This window comes from Elephantulus edwardii, unplaced genomic scaffold (assembly GCF_000299155.1).
Source record: "Elephantulus edwardii isolate Elephantulus edwardi_28Jun2011 unplaced genomic scaffold, EleEdw1.0 scaffold00336, whole genome shotgun sequence".
Classification (NCBI taxonomy): Eukaryota; Metazoa; Chordata; class Mammalia; order Macroscelidea; family Macroscelididae; genus Elephantulus; species Elephantulus edwardii.
In genome coordinates, this window is record NW_006400086.1 from 57,277 (window position 1) to 76,553 (window position 19,277).

Below are 19,277 nucleotides of genomic sequence, written 5' to 3' on the forward strand. Positions count from 1 at the left end.
GCTACTGAAAACACACCCGCACTCTCTCAGCACCAAATACTGGTGTGCCTAACCCTCTAGGGTTCATCTGTCAGGTAGTCATGGTCTGTGCCTTGGATGCGAGTTGTGGTGGTAGCATAACAGATTCCCACAGCATGTGCTGTGGGCTTCCTAACATCACAGGTTTTACCCTGAAGACACAGCTAGTAGGGTCCAAGACTTTGAACAAACATCCTCCGCTTGATGGCACTGTTGACTCAGGAAAGCCAAACACTTGGTCCTCCATGCCTCTCCCTCCGCCCTCACTGGATTGAAAAAGCTAGGTAAAACCGAGAAGTCAACAAAAATTTCAAGGGGGGGGGGAGTGTTACAGCATTGGAGTGTAGGGTGTTTCTTTAGTGTTTTATTGATAGATATATATGTATTTTTAGCTGCATAAATAACAACATGAATACAATTATTCTTGCGAACTTATGTTTACCTATTTAGGCATCTATTTTCTATGTTGTTGTGTACCCTGCAGTCAGAACTAACCCATAGCTAACTCTCTGGTGGGTTTTCAGAGGCAGTTAATCTCAAGGGAGGGCACTGCCCTTGTCCCACAGAGTAGCTTGGTAGCCTTTGGGATTGTGTCATGGCTTCTTGCCTCTAGGCAACCAGAGCTACGCTATTTCCTTTAGACCTCTAATAACTCTATGTTAATACACGCTCATTCAGCTGTTGGTTTACACTTCTACGTATTTAGGCTCTCCCTGGTAAGATACAAATTTTAACTTTTTTAAGTCAAGAGGAATATCTGGACTTCTATCTTATTTTTGCCTCATTGGGGGTTTTTTATGCATTGAGTTTCCAGGGCAAGGGAAAAGGAGTCAGGGCCCAGAGACAGAACAAGGTGTGTAGCAGCAATAAGAGCCATTATTAGTGGTTATAGTGGATCAGAAGAAATTGATGGTGATCCTCTGGTTCACCATCATGGAGCCCATTTGTTGCCCTAGATTAAAGGTTCATGGATCACAAGGACACAATGGATTACAAACCCTTTGTAATTTTGCTCTTACTACAAAGTTCTTCAAGGTTTGGTTCACTGACACTCTCAAAGCCCTATACATGCATACATGCATAAATATAATTTAACTGCCATTGATAGGGAGTATTAATAACTTCAGAATTCTCTGTATATGTATCAGTTATAAAAACTAGTTATTTTTGTTTAAAACTAACCTCAGTTTTCTTCAGCCTGCAAAACTAGTTACTTAGCTTCCAAATTCTGTTTCCTGACTTTAGTCATGTAAAGTAGTTTAATCTGTTTAGCAGGAGAGGAAATCCTAGATCCTGGTGAGGATGTTTCCCCAGTCATATGTAAATTCTATCCTCTTTACCAGGAAGGGGACTATGCCCTTCCTGAATTACTGGTACTTAAATGAAAACTGTTCTTTTCAGATGTAGAAATTATTTTTAACTCCCAGACAGGGAGGCAAGTTTTTGAGGCCTAGAACCACTGTCCTCCATAGATCTGTAATAAATTGCTTTTATAGATATGGCAATCTGTTTGCCTTATTGCCAATTGACGATGGAAAGAACCCCTAGCGTTCAATAACACCATGGAGGAAATATGGTGGCTAGAGCCTCATCCCACTTGAAGCAAATATCTAGTACCATTATTCTATGACCATGTTCAAACCTGTTTTCCCTTTTACAGTTTGTACTCACTCAGGTAGGTAAGTCTTCCACATACTAAGGCCACACAGTCTGAGGATGCCTTCCAAAGTTGGTTCTTGTTGTTGTTATGTGTCGTCGAGTCACCTGCAACTCATAGGGACCCTATGTACAACAGCCCTAAGACCTGTTCTATCCTGTGCCAATCTCATTATCTCTGATACACTTCGATTACCCGTCACTGAATCAATCCACGTCACAGAGGATCTTCCTCTCCTGCCCTGTCCCTCCATCCTACCAAGCATGATGTCTTCTCCAAGGACTGGTCCCTCTTTGCAACATGTCCAAAGTATGTCAGATGAAGCTTTAGAATCCTTGCTTACAAGGAAGGAGCAGCCCAGTATAACCCTCTCCAGGGCAAATCTGTTCTTTGACTTAGCAGTCTAGTCAATACTCTTCTCGAGCACCATAGCTCAAAGGCATCAATTCTCCTTCTATCCATCCTGGTCATTGTCCAGCTCTCTGACGCATAACAAGTGATGGAAAAGACCATGGCCTTAGTCTCCATTGCTCTTCAGTATTTTGGAGAGGTCCCTAACAGCAGACTTTCCCATCGCAATACTTCTTTTAATTTCCTGGCTACTGATGCCAAGAGTGTTGACTGTGGAGCCAAGCAAACTAAAGCTGTGAACAATCTCAGTCTCTTCACCATCCATGTTGATGCTGGAAATTGGCCCAGTGGTGAGAATCTGTTTTTGTGATATTAAGCCTCAATCCATGTTGAAGGATGTAGTCCTTGACCCTCTGCAGCAAGTGCTTCAGGTCCTCCTCAGTTTCAGCAAGCAGGGTTGTGTCATCTGCATAACGCAGATTGTTGATAAATCGTCCACCAATCTTGACCCCACATTTCTCCTCATAGAGCCCAGCCTCCCGGATAATCTGTTCTGCATATAGGCCGAAAAGGTATGGAGAGAGGACACATCCCTGGCATACACCCTTCCCAATTTTGAACCATGCAGTATTTCCTTGCTCTGTTCTGATGACTGCCTCCCAGTCCCAGTATAGATTTCTCAAGTTGGTTTTGGCAAGTTGAAAATTCCTCTTGCTTATTCAGATTTCACTGTTGATGGGGTGGTATTAATACACTTATAATTTTCCAAATATGTGTCATTTATAAAACTATAGTTATAAAATTAATATTGGGTTTCTCCGGCCTGAAAATCTAATTACCTTGCCTTAGAAGCCCCTCCCCCCATTTATTTACTCATGTAGTTTAAACTGTCTCTTTACCAGGAAAGGAAATACATCTTTCCTAGATTAGCATTTACATGTTCAGTTTTTCTCCGTCATATGTTAACTCTTTTATAAGTTGCCTGTTTACTAGTGATCTTTTACTAACTGCTCCTTTAGATGTAGAAATTCTGTAACTTTGCTAACAAAATTGTATTAGTAAGTAAATTAGTACCTAACCCAATTGACCACTCCCAGACTGGGAGAGTCTTTGAGAAGGATCTCACTGCTTTCTCACAGATCTGCAATAAAGTGCTATGGATACTGCAATCCATCAGTCTTACTGGCAATTGACTACCCCTCGTGTTCAGTAACAGTATTATTACCCTAAAAGCAATAGTTCCAAATGGGCTTACAATTACCAAAGACTGTGAGGGTGCAACAATGGGCTTCAATATGGCTCAGGTAATACCAGACTTGTGCGAGTGATCCCAAGACCAGGGAGTATATCTGTTCTTGGACATAGTCAGAAATGGACTGGCCAAAACCTAACAACAGTATTACCGCAATTTCCTACCAGGATCTCTATAAATAAAATCGTCATTGTGTTTGGAAGTTTGAATGTAAATTATCTTCATAGGAGATCTTCTAGAGGAGAGTTTGCGTAGTTCTCTGTTAAGTAGGGAGGCTTGTGCAACTTTTATCATCAGTACATGGCGGTCTCCTCCAGTAGATACCAGTGTAACGGTCATTTTGGCGCAGTTCTACTTGGCGAGATCGTGTCTCCACAAATGTAGGTGGGACCACCCAGCACACAGCAGCCTGGTACTGAGCAGCTCTGCCTCCAGGGTTTCGGGGCCCCGGTTCACTGCGCAAAGGAGCGCGCCGATGGAGGCCGGCAGAACACGGAAATGGAAAACCACCAGCTCCTTCCGCTTAACAGCCACCAATACAGACATGGGTTCAACTTGGACATCCAGGTGGGAGAGGCTGCAAAAACTTGCAGTGTATAATATTCTTACAGGACATCCTCTTATCCAGAGCCAGAGCACAATCCCCGCATTTCTGGTAACGGAACAAGATGGCGGGCGCCCAGGCCACGCCCCAAGCAACAAATCCTCTGGAGGCAACAGGACCCCAGGAAGCCCAGTGGGACCAAGGTCCCCAGTCAATTTGGGAGGAATCCTGATTCTGGAGGAGAATTTCTCCCCATTTCTGAAGGTAGCCCAGTCTTCTCTATACACCATTTTCTCCAGGAGACACGGCTAGAAACTGTGCTCAAAATAACCCCAATGTATAAAAACTTTGTAAGTAAACCAGTATAAAATAAAAATTTTATTTTAAAACAGCAGCGATTTTTGTTGTTGTTCCACAGATGCTCTTGTAGTAGGCTTTTTTTTTTAGGTCCAAGGCGCCCAAGGTTGACACACCTCCTGCACCAGGTAAACTGCCCGCCCACAGCCTGAGTGCAGGCATGCCGCCCAGACATGGCGGCCACCAGGGGCTATGTTTGAATGGCTGTCACGAAAGTCAAACAGCTGTCAGCCTCCTCCTTTTGCAAACGTATGACACTTTAAGCAGGTCTTCCTGAAGGGGATATACTTGTCATATGACGCCTGGGGAGCACTTTTAATCTAAAAGCTTAGTCCCTATATGGTGACTCGGTCTTCATAAATGTTTCCGCTTGATGGCAGTAGTGTTCCAAAAATGATACCCTTCTGCTGCCCCGAAGATCACCCTCCGCCCTTTGCTATAGAAAAAAAAAATGTGCCATCCAGGGTCTATGTAATGTGTAGTATCTTCTGAAAACCTGCTAGAAAGTCAGCTATGTGCTGGTTCTGATATGATGGGCACATAACAACATTGTTAAGAGCAATTATCTAAACTTCAGGATGATCTGGATTATACTCGGGAATGTGGATGTATTTCTGAGTCATTAAATCAGTGTGTTGTCTGAATGGTCTTTTCCCCCCTATATACATTTCGCAGTAACTCAAAACTTTTGAGTTGCTTCAGATGGAATCCTGACTTTGTTGTTAGGCTTTAAAAAAGTATATAAGGTTGTGATGAATCGTAGCACCTACGACCAATAATTTGTGGATGAAGATCTGTGATATGAGGAACACATTCCCTCTGTTGAGGGAGGAGGGGGATTTACTTCTGGACTCTTCAGGGTTCCTCTGGCGTCCTGTTCTCTAGGGATCATCCAGGGACTGGCTGGGCACGCTGCAAGTCCTATCTCTGAGCAGGACATGAAGAATCCTCCCTCCAAAGTAACCAGGAACCATGTTCTAATTTCAGGACTGTGGTCTTTAACTTGGGTTCACGGCTGTAAAGGCAGCTCTTGGTCTACTAAGGCTGATTCACTTCCAGCTCCTTGCCAATCACTTGCAATTAAAGTCAAAGGAATTGCTGTCACATTGGAACCCACTGAGGCCTGAGCCTCCAGTGGCTTTTTGGAAGCTGCATGGGGGCATAGGCATTTCGCTAACAGTGCACTCTCCATGGACTAAGCCACCGGAGCTCCCTACTTCCGCCAAAGCATGGCTACCACCAAGGCCTGAGCCTAGACTTCCTATTCCCCACCCGTCCAGCGTCTTGACCTTCTGTCCGGGCGTACCTTTCTAACTTAAGTGAGGAACCTCTACTTCAGGCCACATTTTCTGATGAGTAACAGCTCAAAACATGCGGAGCCCTGTGCTTAGTTAAGCCTGCCACCCTAACTTCCACTGATCCCGTCTTTCGAGCAAGCAAAAGCAGCCAGGGCCACAGGTTTCAAAACAATTGCCACAAGGTGGCAGTATTGCACCAGAAAGGCAACTGCCCTCTTGTGCAAGGGCCTCACCCTCCGCCTTTTGTCATAGAAAAAAAAAAACACACCAGCCCAGTGTAAGATGTCTAAAGTGCGGTTTCCCTAAATCATGACAGAAAGCCTTTCTGTACATTATGGGGACCCCAAGCTTATTGCTAGAGGATCATCCTCAAGAGAAACCATTGTGTCAGCCAAGTTAGCCAAGTGAAGATCTGCCAATTAATATGCCAGAAAATCTCCACCTTGGGGATCAATACACAAAATCCTTTTCTATGTCCAGAAGAAATCAATGAGGGCCTATTTTTTTCCTGAGTATTTCTATGTCCATCTGATACACACTCAATAGATTCTCTCAAAAATCAAAGGTTTCCTAAACCATTTATTTGCCCCCTTTAATTATTATTTTTAACTTATCTCTTCTGTAATTTATTAAATTTGAATGAAAGTTCACAAATCATACTGTGTTTTCATTCATACCATTTGTTTTAAAACATTTATTGTAACTGATAAATGAAATGAATTACAATGTCTAATCAACATCATCAATCAATCAATCTGATTACGATATGCAGATGATACAACCCTGCTTGCTGAAACTGAGAAGGACCTGAAGCGCTTGCTGCACAGGGTCAAGTACTGCAGCCTCCAATATGGATGGAGGCTCAATGTCAAGAAGACAAAGATTCTCATCACTGGGCCAATTGGCAGCATCAGGATGGATAGTGAAGAGATTGAGATTGTTCACAGCTTCAGTTTGCTTGGCTCCACAGTCAACACTCTTGGCACCAGCAGCCAGGAACTTAGAAGACGTATTGCAATGGGAAAGTCTGCTGTTAGGGGCCTCTCCAAACTACTGAAGAGCAATGGTGTCTCTCTGGAGACTAAGGTGTGCCTGATACAGGCCATGGTCTTTGCTATCACCTGTTAATGCATCAGCGAGTTGGACAATGACTAAGGAGGATAGAAGGAGAATTGATGCCTTTGAGCTGTGGTGCTGGAGAAGAGTATTGAGGACTGCTAGGATAACAAACAGATTCATCCTGGAAAGGGTCAAACCGGACTGCTCCTTGGAGGCAAGGATTCTAAGGCTCTGTCTATCATACTTTGGACATGCTGCAAGGAGGGGCAGGTCCTTGGAGAGGGACATCATGCTTGGTAGGGTGGAGGAACAGCGCAGAAGGGGAAGGCCCCCTAAGAGGTGGATTGATTCAGTGACTGGGGTAATGGGGATGGGTGTATCAGAGACGGTGCGATTGGCACAGGACAAAGCAGAGTTTAGGGCTGTTGTACATAGGGTCGCTATGAGTCACAAGCGACTTGACAGCACATAACAACAACAATCAATGTCATGGACATGTGTGTAAACCTTTCCTTAGCTTTTTGTAATAGTGGTTCTTTCGTAGCTGACTCAACACAATTTGTTCTAGAATTCCTCATTGTTTTTTAGTATGAACATACCACAGTTTCAGTCATTCATGCTTTGGTAGATACTTGGGTTATTCTTTGCTATTATTAATAATATTGCAATAAACATGGATGTGTGTACATCTGTTTATGTTGCAGCTCGTCTATTTCTGGGATATATGCCTAGTAGCAGGACTGCTGGATAAAATAATATTTTATTCCCAGCTTTCTAAGCAAGAGGAGTGTTTGTACCATTTTACAGTCGTAAACAGTCTCTATTTCCACAGAACAAACCCACCCTGCTTGTGTCCACATTGCATATACAGAATCCATCTAATGACATTATCCTTGAGGATAGAGCTATGAAACTGAACCCCCTCCAAACCCCACATAAGAGACCACAGTTTTGAGGATTCCTAGCTCTCAGTCCAGGGTTTCTACCACCTCAAAATCCAAAGACAAGAAGAGGCACTGGCTGATTTTATTCATTCTTTTCATCCTTGGAGTCCAAAGTCGCCTTGAGTTTGTAAAGATTTCCTTCCTTCTTTTTTCCTTTTTGGGGTTTTTGTTCTCTGTGAGGTGAGCACAACCATGGAGGGGGCCGGTCCGCTGAGTAGCCACCAAAAGTGACACGATTTCACAGGGCTGTTCAGACATAATAAGTGCTCTATGGATTTCCTCTTCTTTGGACCAATATCCCTCTTAGAGAAGCCAGCCCTGCTGACATTCCCACTGCTTCTAAGAACTTAGTACCAAGTGCTCATTCACCTGGCTGAGGGCCATGGCCCAGTGAGTTCCACACAAGAGTGATCAGTGAGTCATGCATTGCAGTACACTGAGCTCTCCTCCTCTACACCTCCACCCAAGGTGGATACAGCACCTCACTGCTTCTCCATGTTTCTTTTTCCTGTTATTTTTTTAATTGTGATTTTAGTGGAAGTTTCTAAATCACATAGGTTTTTATTCAATCATTCATACACATTGTTTCACAGCATTAATTGCAACTGATTTAAGGCAACTTCCTCTTGTGGAAGGGCCTCACCCTCTGCCTTTTGTTGTAGGAAAAAAACCCCAACCCAGTGCAAAATGTCTAATGTCCGGTTTCCCTAAATCATGACAAAAAGCCTTTCTGTATATTATTGTATATTGTGTATTTTCCTTCCTTTTACCCATTTTTAATGTGGCATCTCAAACAAGACATCACTCAAGAGTCTTTGCTAGCAGGCTGGAAAGTCATTTGAGAGTCTACCATGTTATTGGCATATGTTGTTATATGCCATTGAGTTTCCTGCGATTCATGGCAACTGTATGTACAGCAGCTCGAACACCTGCCCTGTCCTGAGCCAGTCTCATTGACTCTGTCACACCTACCCCCTTGCCCTAGTTACTGTATCAATCCATTTCATTGAGGGTCTTCCTCTCCTCCACCTCTCCTGTGCTGTCCTCCAAGGACTAGTTCCTCCTGGCCCTGTCCCCAAAGTATGTGAGACAGAGCTTCAAAATCCTAGCCTCCAAGAAGACACCTGGTTTTACCCTCTCCAAGACTAACCTCTTTTTTTATCTTGGCAGTCCTTGATATGTGTAAGACTCTTCCACAACACAGATCAAAGGCATCAATTTTCCTCCTATCATTCCTAATCACTATCTAGCTTTCTGATGCATAGCAAGTAATTGCAAAGACTATGGCCTGGATTAGGTGCACCTTAGTCTCTAGACTGACATTGTTTTTCAGCACTCTGGAGATCTCCCCAATGCAATTAGTCTTTTTAAGTGTGTGTGTGTGTGTGTGTGTACCATCTAATCAGATCTGACTGGAAGGAGACTGCCCCTCCTTCTCCAGGAGACCATCTGGTGGATTTGAACTATATAACTCTAGGATCACAGTGAAGCTTCATGCCACTAGACCACAGGAGCTCCCCTGCAATTCGTCTTATGACTTCTTGACTACTGGTGCCAAGAGTGTTGATTGTGGAGCCGGGCAATATCTTGCTGAATGAATCCATATATCTATCTTGGAATTTCCTTGAGGTTTGTTCAAATACCAGCAGTAATCATAATTCATTAATAAAATCAACAGTCCTGTGCTACCTTGTTACCAATGTAAAGTGAACAGGATGAGTACTTACTCATGTCACCAAAGTAAGATGAGCAGTCTTGGCTTCAGTCTCTCCTTCTGGTCCGGTCTCCTGAACACAGAGATGCCCAGATAGCTCACTTGGGTTTTGCAGGGTGATGACAGTGAAAGCAGTCCTTGGTCACTCAGTTCAACAGAGATGGCAATTATTCGCTTTGCTGAAAGATAGAGATTTGTATTTTTTTTAAATGATGTTGCTAGATTAATTACGGTAACAATAATTTTCAAACCAATAAATAGTAATAATTTTCAAATAAATTATGACACGAATTTCAGCAGTTTCTCCTTTAGGAATTATACAGATACATTCCAAACTACCTATTAAAAAAAATCATTTTCATTGTGACATGTACAGTGGGGATGATGCATTCCTCCTGTCCAGGGGGCCCAGATTAAGTTCTTGCCCACTTGGCAGTCCCAGCATGAAGGTGGACAGGTCAAAGTAGACCCCAATGGGGAGAAAAAGAACATGATACAGCCACACACGCATATAACCTCTGTAAGAGCAGCCTTTCTTTTACAGCTTCTCTGAAGAGCTTCATAGGTGGGTTCCTGCTCTATCACATACTCACTGCCCAGACACAGATAAACACGTACACACACACACACACACACACACACAGAGTTTAATTATGGTTCTGTCTGGCTAGCATAGGTGTTATACATAGGGCCTCACCTCATTCTTAAGAAAACATCCACTACAACTACTCTGACCACTTCCAAGCCTATTGATTGCTCTCCTTTCTAACACCTCCTCCCAACACTTCTTAGAGTAGGAAAAACCTTCCAATGTCCCTTCAGGAGAGTTTACACAGTCATAGAAACCCTAAACAAGGTACATGGAACCCAATGAAAACTGTGAATACATGGAGAGGAGACTGATTAGAGGGGGAGAAGCTTGTATCTTCTTTGTGGGTGTGGAGTGTGCTCTATTTCTCATCACTGGACTAGTCCTGTCACTCTACGACTCCAGGTACAAAGTGAAACCTACTGGATTGGGTATGTTCTGTGGAAGCAGTAGAGGTAGCTAGACACTTTCTTTGGGAGTCTGGTATAAATCCCTGACTTTTTAAATTTTTTTTCATTTTAATTTTTATTTTAGTGAAAGTTTACATAAAAGTTAGGATTTTCATTCATTCATTGTTGAACATATTCCTCCCTCCCCTAGTTAATGTTCTTTAAAAAAAAAACCAAACCAATCATGGTTGTGCAATTTCCTCCCCCCCCCCTTACTCTTCCCCAGACCTCTTTGCAATGCACCTCTAATTCTGGACCACTGTCTTACATATAATGCCTATTCATATATTCCTTTTAAATAATTCTCTCTCATCTGTTCCAATACAGTATTCATTACCTATCCACTCTTTAACTATTCTCCCAAGCCCCCATATCAGTCCTACTTGATAACAGTACAGTATGTGTCCTTTTGAGGCTGAGACATTTCACTCAGCCTAATGTCTTCCAGGGTCATCTATGTTATGTAACCTTTTAAGACTTCATTGCTTTTCAGTGCTGCATAGTATTCCATTGTGTGAATAGATCATACTTTTTCTATCCATTCCTTTGTTGACGAACACTTGGATTGTTTCCTTCTATTTTCTAGTGTGAGTAACACAGCAAACATAGGTGTCCATATATCTATCTGAATGGTAGTTCTGGGTTCTTTAGGGTATATTCCCAGCAGGGTAATTGATGGGTCAAATGGAATTTTTATTTCCAACTTTTTCATAAAGAGCCAAACCACCTTCCATAGTGGTTGCTGCATTTTATAGTTCCACTAGCATTGAATAAGAGTTATAATCTCTCCACAAACTCACCAGCACTTGCTGCTCTGTTGAACGTTGCAATTGTTGCTGGGGAAATCCCTGCCTTTTCAAAGAATGCATGCTGTTGGGTCAGGTGAACATAGATACACTCAGGAAGATACCAGCTCCTGCTGTATTTAGCCTGTAGCTCCAATGTACACATACATTGTCAGTGTTTGTTTCAAGTCTTCATCAGTCTCAAATTTAAAAACATTTCTTTCTTCATGGATGTAATTTTTCTTTGAAATTCAGTGTTATCAAGAAATACCACATTTCCTATTTCTTAAACATGGTGGCCATTGAGAACACATCCACTCAGTTCTCAGATTCCTGACAGTTTGGGGTGCCTTTCTCAGGGAACCAGTTTCCATGGCTTTCATCTGTCCTAGAGGTGGCAAAGGGAGTCTCCATGACTTCTAGTTCTCAAACCTACTCTCTCTACTGTTATTAGTATCTTAGAAAGAAAAATTCAGTTAGTGAGGCTGCAACCAATGCTCAAAAAGTTTCCGCTTGATGGCACTATTGGTTTTCAATTGCTGGTCACCCATTCCTTCTTGCTCATCCCTCCACCCATCCTGACTGAAAAAAAAGACAAATAAAAAAATTACCTCTGAATTTCCTGAAAGGGTTTGTTGAATTGAGATGTTTGGGGAAAGTTTTTCCATTCCTTCCCGAATGTTTTGGTTTGTTGTGGTTTTAAAAACAAATTTAATAAATGAGATACAAGTGTATCTACATACAAATGTAAATGTTTGCATATGTGGGGTACTGTTTGGAGGCAAGGCTGATGAAACTTCATCTTCAATATTTGGTCATGTTGTCTGGAGGTGCTGGATCTTGGAAAAAACATGTTTGGAAAAATGGAGGGTCAGTTACAAGAGAGCAGAAAGCCCCATCTGCTGACCGAGTGAGTGTGGCAATGTGTTTGGTCATGGCAGAGACAGTGAGGATCTGGATCTTAGTGTGGAAAGTATTATACCAATGAGAGCAAGAAACACGTTTGGAAATAGCTCTAGAGCAATGGTAAAAGAGGAAAAGTGCAACAATGAATGAATGGAAATCCAAAGTCTCTGTAAATTTTCATTAACATTAATAATGATAATAATAGAAATTTTTAAAAGATGATTTCCTTGAATGAGAGAAGGCTTTATCAAGACAGGATATAACTCTTAATTATCCAAGACAGTTCAAGACCAAAACCAAAAACTATAGTATTGAGAGAATCACCTTAATAAGTTTCAAGTACTTAGTTTAAAATTCTTCCCAATCTTTACTGATTAACTTTCTCTCAATGTGTTTCAGAATATGACATTGTTTGAAAGGGTAAGGAGAAAGCATGTATCAGGATGTGAGACACTTGTGGCTCAGTGGGATGGAAGTTTCATTCCAGAATGAGAAAGCCATTGAAATACGAAATAGGTTAATAGAGTAATGTATGGAAAAGGTGTGAGAACTCCAAATTCATGGAGGAAGGCAAGGCAGTCTTGGAGAGATATCTCACTCCCGCCCAGATCTACCCAGTCACTGAATCAATTCACCTCATAGAGGGCCTTCCCCTCCTGTGCTGTCCCTCCACCCTCCCAAGCATGATGTCCTTCTCTCCTCACAACATGTCCAAAGTATGCTAGACTCAGCCTCAGAATCCTTGCATCCAAGGAGCCACCCAGTTTAACCCTTTCCAGGATGAATCTGTTAGTTTTCCTAGCAGTTCATGGTACTCTCAATACTCTTCTCCAGCACCACAGCTCAAAGGCATCAATTCTCCTTCTGTTTTCCTTGGTAATTGTCCAACTCTCTGATGCATAACAAGTGATTGCAACGACCATGGCCTGTTTGAGATGCACCTTAGTCTCCAGAGAGACACCATTGCTCTTCAGTACTTTGGAGAGGTCCCTAACAGCAGACTTTCCCATCGCAATGTGCCTTTTAATTTCCTGGCTACTGGTGCCAAGAGTATTGACTGTGGAACCAAGCAAACTGAAGCTGTGAACAATCTCAATCTCTACACCTTCCATCCGGATGCTGTCAACTGGTCCAGTGGTGAGAATCTTTGTCTTCTTGACATTGAGCCTCAATCCATATTGGAGGCTGCAGTCCTTGACCCTCTGCAGCAAGCGCTTCAGGTCCTCCTCAGTTTCAGCAAGCAGGGTTGTGTCATCTGCATAACACAGATTGTTGATAGATCTTCCAACAATCTTCACCCCTCATTTCTCCTCATAGAGTCCAGCCTCCTGGATAATCTGCTCTGCATATAGGTTGAAAAGGTATGCAGATAGGATGCATCCCTGGTATACACCCGTCCCAATTTTGAACCATGCAGTGTTTCCTTGCTCTGTTCTGACAACTACCTCCTGGTTCAAGTATAGGTTTCTCATTAGCACGATCAAGTGTTCTGGGATTCCCATTCTTCTCAGAGTCAGCCACAGTTTGTTATGATCCACACAGTCAAACGCCTTTGCATAGTCAATGAAACACAGATAGATATTCCTCTGGTACTGCTTTCAGCTAAGATCCATCTAACATTAACTACAATATCCCTAGTACCACGACCCCTTCTAAACCCAGCCTGGGCTTCTGTCACTTCTCTGCTGATGTGCTGTTCTAGTAGTTTTTGGATAATCTTCAGTAGAATATTGCTTGCATGGGAAATCAATGAGATTGTTCTATAGTTTCCACACTCTGATGGGTCAACTTTCTTTGGGATGGGAACAAATATAGATCTCTTCCAGTCAGTTGGCCAAGTGGTTGTTCTCTAGATTTCTTGGCACAACTTGGTGAGCACGTCCAGGGCAGCATCTGTTAGCTGAAATATGTCAATTGGTATACCATCTATTCCTGGGGCCTTATTTTTTGCTATTTCCTTCAAAGCAGCCTGAACTTCTTTCATCACCAAAGGCTCTTGCTCATATGTTGTTTCATTTAATTCCTCTGTATCTGCCAATTCCTTTCTATACAGTGACTCAGTATATTCTTTCCATCTTCTTTTAATACTTCCTGGATCATTTAATATGCTGCCGAAAGCATCCTTGATTATAGCAACTCGAGGTTTGAATTGTACATATATATTTTCTTTATATGTATAGATATATATTTGGGTGTGCCAGATTTTAAAAAGGCGGTAATGCCTGGCTGTGCCTGCAGGCTGATGGCTACTGGGATCAGGTTTTATGCTGGCTGGTGGGTTCTCGCTCTATGCTGAGGGTCACGTAAGAAATGTTCAGGTTTCTTTTGGCTTTATTTTCACCCCATGTGGGGGTCAACAGATTGAACTTCGCAGATGGCTTGGGGGTTTCTGGCTTATAATCAAATAGTAGTTGATTTTTGCTACGATGATGAACAATTAACTGTGCCATAGGTTGTGTCAAGCCCCATAACTGGCTATCCATCCTGGGTAGTGTTTGGTGGAGCTCCCACATTGATTCAGGTTTGGAAGCAGAAGTGGCATCCACTTCCTAACACACATGCCTCTGGAAACTTTATGATGGCCATTGTATGTAAGTGTCGGCTGGGCCCGTGGAGATATTTCTATTGTTATTTTATTTTGGAGGAACATTCTTGTAAGTTGCACAGCACTCTTATGTCAATTTGCTATACTAAGGTAATCTGGGTTTGCTGTGAAGCTGAGTGTTGTGTCATTGGGGTCAAATGCCAGAACAGCTGCCCATGGTGGACAGTGTTTGGTGGAGCTTCCAGTTTAAGACAGGTTTGGCATCCAGTTTCCTCTGGAAACTCTGTGAACCTGGAGAAACAACAATGGTTATAGAAAGGCTTCAGGCCTTTTGTTCATAGGGTGCTATGAGTCATTCTCGACAGCAATGAACAACAACATATATAGGTATACGTTATGTATCTATTTGGAAGCAAGAGTGGCAGCTACTTCCTAAATAATATGCCTCTTAAAACTCTATGACCTTTGATAAATGTCAATAGTTGGAGTGGGGCTTCAGACCTTTTGTTCACAGGGTCGCTATGAGTTGTGCTCGACTCCAAGGCATTCATCATCAACAACAGCATATATCTCTCTCTATATGTTTACTCTGCTGGCTTAGTGGCAAGGAGCTGCGCTGCAAACCCAACAGCACGTGGTTCAAGTTCACCAGATCTCCTCCTATGTAATTAACTGCCTCTAAAACCTGCCAGAGGTTCAGCTATGGGTCGGTTCCAACTTGATGGTACACAACAATATTTATCTATATAGCTCCAAGAATAAAAATAAGAAATTCCAGTATAGGAAGACTTACAAATAAACATCTATGTGTACATATACTCATAGAAGTATTTATATATCTCCCCCAAGCAGGGTAACAGTTTGTGTTTAACCTACCAATCTTAATGTTGATGATCAGAATGCACCTAGCAGTGCTGCAGAAGGTAAGGCCATGTTAAACATTAAAGCTAAGACATTATTCAAGGAAACCATAGAGAAATATATCACCTGTAGAAAGGAATTTTCTTTACAGGTAGTTTCCAACTTACACCTGATTTTCTTTCTGATGGCAATGACAAAATTCAGCTCTGACGTAATTAGAATACCTCTTTCTCGTCGGCAAGGAGAAAAGCGCAACAATGAATGAATGGAAATCCAAAGTCTCTGTAAACTTTCATTAAAATTAATTAAAAAAAATTGGAGGACTAAAAAAAAATGTATTTGTAATTATTGCCTTATACTTTTATTATCTTTATAAATCCAATATCTATATGTCTTTGTATGTTGGAAATATTACATTTAAAGTTATGCACATATGCATAAAAATATACAAAGTATAAAAATGTATTTATATGACACATTGGAAGACAATAGCATTGTCAGTTGCTCTAAGTAAATCCTCCTTGTGGAAGTTTCTGGATTATCTCTGGGAATGGATGGTGTTTTTAGTTACAAAATTAGTAATAAATGCCTACATTATCACTTTCCTATTTTTCTTCAATATTTTGCAAAAATATATCTCTCCTTCTCGAATCTGCCTACTGACATTACCAAAGTGATCAGTGTTTGAGTCCATGTTTCCAAGTAACTGAATCCCTGATACAATTTAGAAATAATATATGGCACTGTTTGGAACAGTAAGATATAACACTGAACATATGGGGGCAACATGCAAGTATGAAAATATTAGTAAAAATTATGAATTGCATCAGGGAAATCTGTTCTCAGGGACCTCTCCAGAGTGATGAAGAGCAAGGATATCAGTCTAGAGACTAAGGTGCCTCTGATTCAGGCCATGATCTTCACAATCACTTGCTATGGGTCAGAGAGACAGACAATGACCAACGATGACAGAAGAATTGATGTCTTTGAGTTGTGGTGCTTGAGAAGAGTCTTAACCATACCATGGACTGCCAAGAGAACTAACAGGTCTGTCTTAGAGAGGGTGAAAACAAACTACACTTTGGTGGCAAGGGTTTCAAGACTCTGTCTTACATGCTTTGGCCATGTAGCCAGGAGGGAACACTAATCTTTGGAGAAGGATATCATGCTTGGAAGGTTCAAAGGACAGCGCAAGAGAGGAATGTCCTTGATAAGATGGACTGACATAATAACTGGGGCAATGAGGGAAGTGTGTCAGAGATAGATTGGCTCAGGATAGAGCAGGGTCCTATTCACTATGCTCTAGAGTCGACTTGAAGGCACATAAAAACAACAGCAACACAAAGCTGCAACATCATATTTAATATTATTCATACTGCTAACAGTGAAAGGTACTTACTTCCCCAAAAGAAAAACAGGGGAACAGTGGAAAGTAAAGTAAGATGTATTTCAGAACTCTATTTTCCCATTCTTTATACATTTTAATGAGTATCCTTTGATGTCTGAGTACTTGAATGAATTTCTAAGCTTGAATGATTTCTACCAAGAATAATCTTTTCTCATGTAGTATGCTTTTTGTTGAGAGTATTCTTTGCAATAAAGAATTTTTTCTTAAATCATTAAGGAGAAAGAGAAAGATAATGCTCAAGCTACTCTAAGTAAGCTTGTTGTTGTGTACTCTTGAGTTGGAACCAATGCACACCTGACACTCCAGTGAGTGCTGAGAAGCAGTTAACTGCACAGGAGGAGACTGTCCCTCCTTCCCTTACAGAGCAGAGGGTGGGTTTAAATCTTTGGGGATGCAGTGCAGTTCCTTACCACTACACCACCAGAGGAGAGCTCCTTGGTGACCTAGTGGTAAGTAGGGTCAGCATGAGTCAAATTCTGCTCAGTGGCAAATTTTAGCACAAACCACCTCCCTCTTTGTACCAGCTCCCCTAGGAATTCAATACAAGGCTTTGATCCGTTTTTTAATGTCCCCCTAGTGTCACTTCTCACCAGCCCCAGATCTCCACAGGAGGATGTGCTCTGCCCCCAGACTTGTGACATGAAACACACTGGCTCATCCAGGTGAGGGACTCCTGGAGTAAGTTGCGGGGTTCTCAGACTCATTTTCACTATTGGGTCTTGCAAAGCCTGCCAGGACAGGCTCCAGGCTCCTCTCTGAGTAGGACAGTGCCAGTTAGGGGGAAACCTGCTATCTTAGTCTCCAAGCAACAAGCCTTACTCCTCAATACTGCACATGGTTTGTCACTGGGTTCACTGCAGCCAAAGGAAACTCAGTATCCCAGGATCCACCTAGGACAACCTGGTCCTTTGGTTAAAGAATTGATCAAAAGTGCCCACAGTCAGTGTGGCTGTGCCTCTCTGCTTGGCTTGTACTAGTCCCGCCCAGACATGGCCGCCACCTAGGATTTAGAGCTGGCTTTCTGTGTCCAACAAACGTAGCGCCGTGGTTATCAGCTTTCACTTTACCCACTTGCCACGCACTTTGTATTGATCTTCACCTGGGACAACATTAATGGCAAAAGTCGCTTAACTACAGTACTTTGGATTCTGTTTTAATTATGACAAAGGCACTAACTTCCTGTAATCCCAACGCTCTCAAGGAATTGGACTCATGGCCTTTGGAAACTACTTCCACTTGATGGCAGTATTGTACCAGAAATACAGACTCCTCTTCTACCCTCCGCCCACTGCAATAGAAAAAAAAAAATTCAAACTCTAAACAGCATGTTACTTCCTTTTAAAAAAAAGTCACAATTTTATAAGTTTTGGGGGTGCCAACCCCCAAATTATGAATTATATCTCAACATCATTTAGACAAAGCCTTTACCTATGGGCTGAAAAGCAACATAATGATAGATGGAGAAAGGATTGAAATTGTCAGCCAAAGTCATCTTTCTGGGATCCACAATCAACAACTTTGGCAGGGACAGCCAAAAAATCAAAACACTTGTTGCAATGATGTCAGTCTGCATATGATTCAGGTCATGGTCTTCCAATCACTTGCATGCTGGACAATGAATAAGGAAGTCAGAAGAATTAATGTTTGAGTTGTGGTGTTGGAGAAGAGTACTGAATGGAATGCCAAAAGAAAACACACACACACACACACACACACACACTCACTCTCTCTCTCTCTCTTTCTCTCTCTCTGTGCAAGACTCAATGCAGAATATTCAATCTGGAATACCTAGAGGTTTCTTGGGCCATCTGGGGTGGTATTACTAAATTCAGAGTTTTCCTAAAATGTATCAGTTATAGAACTATAATTATATAGACATAAACCAGACATCAGCTGCACTGCAATCCTAGAGGTACACAATTTGAATCCACCAGATGCTCTGCTGGAGAAGGAGGAACAATCTCCTCCTGTACCAGTCAGATCTGATTTGACAGTACACACACAAACAATTTTAAAAAAATACCCAAAACACCCCAAACAAAAAACCACCTGATATCAGTTTTCTCCAACCTGCAAATCTAATTACTTGGACTTAAAATTCTTTCTTCTCCCTTTCTTTAATCATGTAAAGTAGTTTAAGCTGTTTACTTGCAGCAGAAATGCATCTTTCCTAGATTAGCATTTACCTCTTTGAAATGGTTTCTCTCTGTCATATGTAAATTGTATCTTAATCTGTCTGTTTACAGGAAGGGAAACATGCCTTTCCTGAATTAGCATTTATCTTTTTAAAACTTGTTTTTCTCAGTCATATGTTAACTATATTTTTTTTTATATGTTAACTATTTTATAAGTTACCTGGTTACTAGTACTTATATATGGAAATGTAGAAATTCTGTAACTTTACCAACACAAGTGCATTGTTAAGTAAGTTAGTACCTAACTGTAGTACAAAAACCTAACTGCCATTCCCAGACAAGTTTTTTAGGGGAACTCTCGGTCCTCCCAAATCTGTAATAAAGTGGTTATGGGTATTGCAGTCC